At 52.2% G+C, this 6,140-nt stretch overlaps 1 long non-coding RNA gene across 1 annotated transcript; it reads left to right on the top strand.

Moving 5' to 3' along the window:
- The first annotated feature begins 9 nt into the window (after positions 1-9).
- Positions 10-4,827, top strand: LOC137862288 (uncharacterized). The gene is made up of 3 exons (XR_011100167.1): positions 10-259; positions 390-589; positions 2,049-4,827. It is a non-coding gene; the product is annotated as an uncharacterized lncRNA (long non-coding RNA).
- The last annotated feature ends 1,313 nt before the right edge of the window (positions 4,828-6,140 follow it).

Genomic DNA, 6,140 nt, shown 5'->3' with positions numbered 1-6,140 from the left:
AAACTCGATGCATGTCCAAAACCTGGTGTCTCGTGGTGAGGCCCTGGCTTGGTGTCGTTCGGACAGCCCCGTGAATCCTCCTCACCTGCAGGGGCTTGCGTGGGGCCTACAGCCACTCTGCAGAAAGTGACTCAGACACACACTGAACGTGAGGGTTGTCTTCACCCCACAAAAAGGGACTTGAGGTGGCATGAACATGCAGGCTGATTTGTTACTGGCCTGTTCTGTTGTGTGAGCTTTAAAGAGGATCTTGGTCAAGGTAAGCAATGATGGACAAGAGTGATCTAGTTGAGCAGTTTCCCTCCCTTGGAAAGAAGGTCTCCGCCCCTACAAGGGAGGCCTTGTGCCTGGCATGAGCAGAAGGGAGCGTCACCAAGCTTTTCTCACAGGCATCACCACGGCTTGGACGTGTGTGAGAAACCATCACAGCTGCCTGCTGCAGGGGGTGGTCCACTGCACCCGGATCTGCAGCTCTGCAGCAGCCGTGGTGCTGAAGGAGCCAGCAGCAGTTGCACTGTGGGCTGGCGTGATTTTATGGGAAGGACAGGATGGGGCCCTGCCTTGCCGCGTGTGCAGAAGAGCGTTTCAGGTGAGTCCTGAGCTGCCCTTTCTACTTCAGTGCACAGGCCGCGTTAGGCTGTGGTTGCAGGAAAAAGCTTTCTTACATTTTGGTGCTGATAAATGTTTAATGCCATCGTGCCCAGTAAAGCAAAAACTTCTCAGCACTGGGCCGTGCCTCGCCAGCTGCTGATGAGGGAGGCAGCTGTGAGCTGCTGCAGGCACGGCACCCTGGCGGCCTCCTGCCCCTGGGCACAGCATGGCCGTGCGTGTGCATGCAGGTTGGGCATACCAAGTGTGAGTCCTCTCATTCATCTCCAGCAGGAAAATATTCTGACACCGTCAGATGTTGGTTATCTTTAAACACCGGGTTCCACAGCCTGTGGCCCCAGCTCCAGCTGTCCTGTCCCTTCCCTGCAGCCACCGCCTGTCCCACTGTCCACTGGTGGCCCAACTCGCTGACAGAGGGAGAGAGCCCTAAGATGAGTCTTTCCGCTGTCTGTGCTGAGATAATTCACTTAAAGGTCTTCTAGCAGAGGTCGAAAACAGGATGCCTGAACAGCTCAGCTACTTGTGACCAGTGATGGGTGCAGACAGCTGGGTCATGCTGCTCCTCTCTGTGGAGGAAAAAATAAAATCCCACTGGGGCTGAGATCTGCAAGCCCACTAGGAGCTGAGCAGCGTGCTGTCCGGGGAGCTTTGAAAGGCGCCTCAGCTCCCAAGGTTGCCGGGGGTCCAAGCCCTGTGCCCTGCTCTCCCTCCTGTCCTGCAGCTGCTCCCCGGGTGCAGGGAGTGTTTCTGCCTCCACTTCTCTTCTCTTGGTGGCCATTTGCTGCTGCTCAGTGCTACTGCCCAGCTCTCTGCTGCCCACAGGGTCACAGGCTGTCCCACTGCAGTACAAAGCAAGTATCTTTCCTGGTGCAGGTGTCTCACAGCTATCAGAGATCTGTTAAGAAGGCTCCCAAGGTCAAAGTGGCCTCTGGATGGTTTCAGGGGGAGAGAGGAGGGAAAACTCTGCTACGGGGAACAGTGATCCATGTCCTGTACCAATGCCCAGGCTGCTGGCACAGGAAACAGGGGCACAAGCAAGGCTGGGGCTGCAACGAGCAGCAGGGACCAGGGCCAGTGCTGCTCTCACACTTATTCCTGCACACACAGAAAGGAAAACCTGGCATCCACTGGCAACCAAACACTTCAGTTTGAGGTTGTTCTGTGGGTAAGCAGTGAGGTGCAGTTGCAGCCTCTGGAGGCTGGGAGAGGCTTGTCTTCTCTTGGAGGTGCCAGCTGTGTCTCTGGAGCTGGCTTGGGCTCAGTCCAATCTATCATCTCATCCTGCCAAGAAGCAGGAAGGGACAAAGATGCTTTATGGCATCTGGGATCCAAATTCAACGTCCAGTCATAACAGGTAAACTGACTGGCTAACAGCATTTTAAAAATCGCTGTTGTTTCATAGGAAAAACTTGCAAACCTATGTTTCACTGTGTCCCCAGGCTGAAAGGCAGGGAGCTCTGTGGGACACACATGAAGCCTGTCTGGACTAGCACACAGTTGTTACAAGAAGCAGACATGTAGGAAGGCAATTTCTCACTTGGAGCTGAGAGACATTCCACCCTTGGACGAGCATAGACCAGTCCCAACCCTGAAACAGCAGCAAGACTTGCTCTTCCATTGCACCCTGCATCTGGAAACAAATGGCACATACACATCAAGCAAAACAGTGACACCAGGCTTAAAGCTGCCAGCATCTTGATTCGATAACCACGGTCCTGACTACCAGTGATGTTCTCCAGAGACGGTGTGTGATGAGACCTGCCGCTGGGCTCTCCTACCTGATCTGTATCAGCATGGGAAAAAAAAAAAAAAAAAAAAAAAAGAGTTTTTACAGAGCATGAAGACACCTGGTAAAGCAGACTATGGAACAACACAGGCCTGTCATAGCTCGCTCTCACTGATCCATGTAGTGCCTTTGACACAACTTGATTTTGTTACAGTCACATTCCCAGCGTTTGACTCTCCAAGACTGGCAGAGGCCGGTGACTGAATGCAGCCTCCTGGCTCACACAGCCAGGCATGGGAAAATCCATAAATCCTGCTCCAGGGTGAGGGTGAGCTGCTCTCTCCCTCTGTAGCTTTCACAGTTCCGGCACAAATCTGAAACCTAAGTCCTTTCCAACAGTTTAAATTATTTCATCCCTCATGCCAAACAATTGGGGTAGTGATGAAACCAACTTACTCTCAAATATTTTTGGCACCAGGGCAAATGGCTGGCAATGTTGTAGGAGTTCTGGCTGGGCTCTTTGCATCATGGCCGCAGAGTTACAACTCTTTTCCTGAATAATTAAAACTCTGCTTGCTGATAAAGCCCAGCTCACCCTTTGTGGGATGTGCAGCACCCATGCCCGCTGGGGAGCCGTGCTGCAGCACGCTGCTCTGGTGCCAGCACCAGGGTGTTTCAGGGCGCTGGGCCCAGCTGGCAGCAGCGGCATGGGCAGGGCTGGAAGTCGTCCTGCTTGTTTGGGTGCTGTGCTGCTCCTGTGGAGCTGTGAGAGCAGCCAGGCTGCTGCACAGTGTGTGTTACGAAGTAATGCCCGGCAAGAAAGAGCCACGGAAACAGATCTTTACTTCAGTGGTCTGTGGAGAAGGAAGAAAGTGAGTTTGGATGAATCTGCTGCATCCAACAGCAGGGAAGGTAATTTTTTTTGTCATTCCCACACAGCACCCTGTGTTGGTCCATGTCATCCCGTGTTTACCACAGCGCTTGCCGCGGTGACTTCTGGCTCCCCCTCCTGACACACATGTGATAGCCAGGAGCCGTTAGAAATGGCGGGTTGGGGCTGTGTGTGTGTTTGGCACAGAACAAAGAATCCAAGCAGCCTGAAAACATGAGTTCCCCCAGGAAGAGCAGCCTTTCAATACCACACCACCATTCTCGCCGCGGGGGCCCAGCTCTGGTGCCTGCTCTCTGCCAGTGACAGGGAGCAACCTGACGGTGCAACCGGGGGCACAGTGACACAACACCCAGCCTCGGCCGAAAGCCTTCTCTGAGATCCTGCTGTGCCCATGCCACAATTTATCTCCGCATCAAGCACTTTCTGTCATTTGTATTAAGCTATTTCTGGCTCTCATAGTTTCTTCTCTGAGCTGTGGCCTCTGAGCCTGGCCCTTTGATCTCCTACAAGCACCAAGGGCACCGTGGTGGGGGCTTCCCCTGAAGGTGCTGGGATTGGCTCCACCTGCCCTGCTCGTTGTATAGCTCAGCTGCCGTCAGGGCTCCCTTCCTTTCCCCTGAGGGGATGTGTGGTGTGGGATCCCTGGAGGATGGCTGGAGGGCAAAAGCCAAGGGCAGGGGAGATGGGACATAGACAACAGTGGAAGGAAGCAGCTGGAGGGGAGAAAAAGGACTCTGGAGTCTCTTGCTGGAGAAAGATCTGACTGTGCTTTCCCCCTTGTGGTGGGGGATGAAGCTCTGGTTTGAGTTTGCATGTCCCACAAGAAGTGAAGCTGCGACCAGATGCTGCTAATGGGAGCACACAGAGGATGTGGCAGACACCCACAGGTGAGTCCTGCAGGGGGGTGATGTGCTTCTGAGCTCAGTGTGGTAACCAGCGGGTGAGGCGCCAGGCCCTGGGGTGGGCTGCCGAGCCATGGTGCCCGCAGTCCCTGGCCCAGCAGCACGGAGCGTGCACCCCCTGACACCAGCGCTGCTCCCAGCCTGTGCATCCCGTGCCATGCAGCCCTTAGGCTGGGCAGGCACCTGTCTTTGTCATTGTTCTTCCATGGCACACGGGACCTAGCTCTGTGTGTGGAAAGTGGTGTGTAAGGGTGGTGCAGGTGGCACTGTCTCTGCTGGGAGTGTCACTTGGCTGGGCTGGGCCATCCTGCCTTGCTGCTGGCCCTGGGCCTTCCCACCCCGTCTGTGCCTGCAGGGACATGGCACTCAGTCAGGGTGCTTTGGGACACAGGGAGCTTTTCTGCCTTTTGTGGGCTTCAAAGTGGTTATTTAGCTTATTAGTAGCCCTGAGATGGGAGTTTTTGTTGAGACTTTTGGCCATGGTGCTTAGCAGTGTCGTGTGTGAAAACTGGCATTGAAATGAAGTGCTGAGATGTTATTTCATAAATGAGGACTTATTCTTGTTTCCCATCACTGAATGAGCTGTCAGAATACACACACTGTCCTCTGGGGTAGCTCCTTGAGGCACACGGCTGTTGTGTGCTTTGCAATGCATGGACTTCCATGGCAGCAAGGAGAAGGCCAGATAATGCCTGGAGGGTTGGAAGCTGTAATAAACACAGTCCTGACTGAGAGCACTTCGTGGTTGCAGGGTTATAGTTTTGGAAATTGTGTGGAAAAGGCTGAGCATGCGTTGAAATCCACACAAAATGTCATGAGTGCAGGCCTGGAGGAGTGCTGTTGGAGACAGACACTGCTCAGCATCAGGCAGGGGCTGAGGGGAGAATGCCGCGTGTGAGCACCGCTGCTGTCCGTGCACCGCATCGCTGGGAGGGTGCCTTGGGGCTGGGTATTTCAAGGCACAGCTGCAGCAGTGAAGGAAGGGCAATACATTGGTGTGTATTCAAGTGATGCAAGTCACAGCTATTTCTACTAAAGAATAATAACTCACAAATAATTACCATCTGGTGATATCTGGGGTACCAGTTGTTTCCTGATGTTGTTCTGTGGGAAATGCACTGTCTGTGCTATTCTTCCTCTCCTGGATGCTGGTTTAATAGTGATAATACTCGTGTCTGAAGAACTAGACAGTGCTGTGTCTGCTCTGCTGGACAACTTCTCTGTAGACAGTGCAGCAGCACTGCTGGGAGTGTTCCAAAGCTCGTGGTTTATTATTGATTTCTAACTTCATAATGGAAGCATAAGGTTTGTGGCTTTGCAAAGACAGGAGACTCCACCATTCACATTTTGATAGTATGTTTACTTATGTAACCTGCAAATCGCTTACTTAAAAGCAAAACAGTGTCATTTAGCAGTAGAGTGGTTTTCCCTGTGTGCAACCAATGATGGGGGGAAGCTGGGGAGGGGAGACAAAGCTCCTTTTAGTCTTGGCGCTCCTGGTATGCCCTACTCTGCCTCTAACCTGATGGGAGTTCTGACGCCTTATTTTCAAGGAGTGGTGCTTTTATGTGTGCAGATTACCAGAGACGACCTGTACGTATCAAAACATACTCTGTTTTCTTCTTGCCACTGGCCTGCACTGAGGAAGTGCGCTTCCAGAGGAGCCTGCTCTCCTGCGGTTTGACTGAATTATACTCTAGGAGGAGCCTTCCACACTGGATTTTTTTTCTTTTTTTTTTTTTTTGGAAACATGCTGTTAAACACTGCATAAATTGGTACCACATGTAGCGCTTGCTGAACCAGATAAAATTTGCAGTGGCAACACCTTTTGTAAGCTAGCAAATAAGGAAAACTTGCATAGCTTTGGGATTCTGCTACTCCTTCCTGGTAACTCTATGGTAAGTATTTGAATGATTGTGATTGTTTTTTTAGAACTGTTAACAACAAAAGAGCATCCAAGCTTTTACTGTAATGTGTACTAAGTGTGCCCTGTCCCATGGTGAGTGCAGAA

The sequence above is a fragment of the Anas acuta genome, chromosome 11 (genome assembly GCF_963932015.1).
Source record: "Anas acuta chromosome 11, bAnaAcu1.1, whole genome shotgun sequence".
In the NCBI taxonomy this organism is placed as follows: Eukaryota; Metazoa; Chordata; class Aves; order Anseriformes; family Anatidae; genus Anas; species Anas acuta.
Note: the sequence above shows the minus strand (reverse complement) of the source record. Positions and strands in the feature narration are given on the sequence as shown.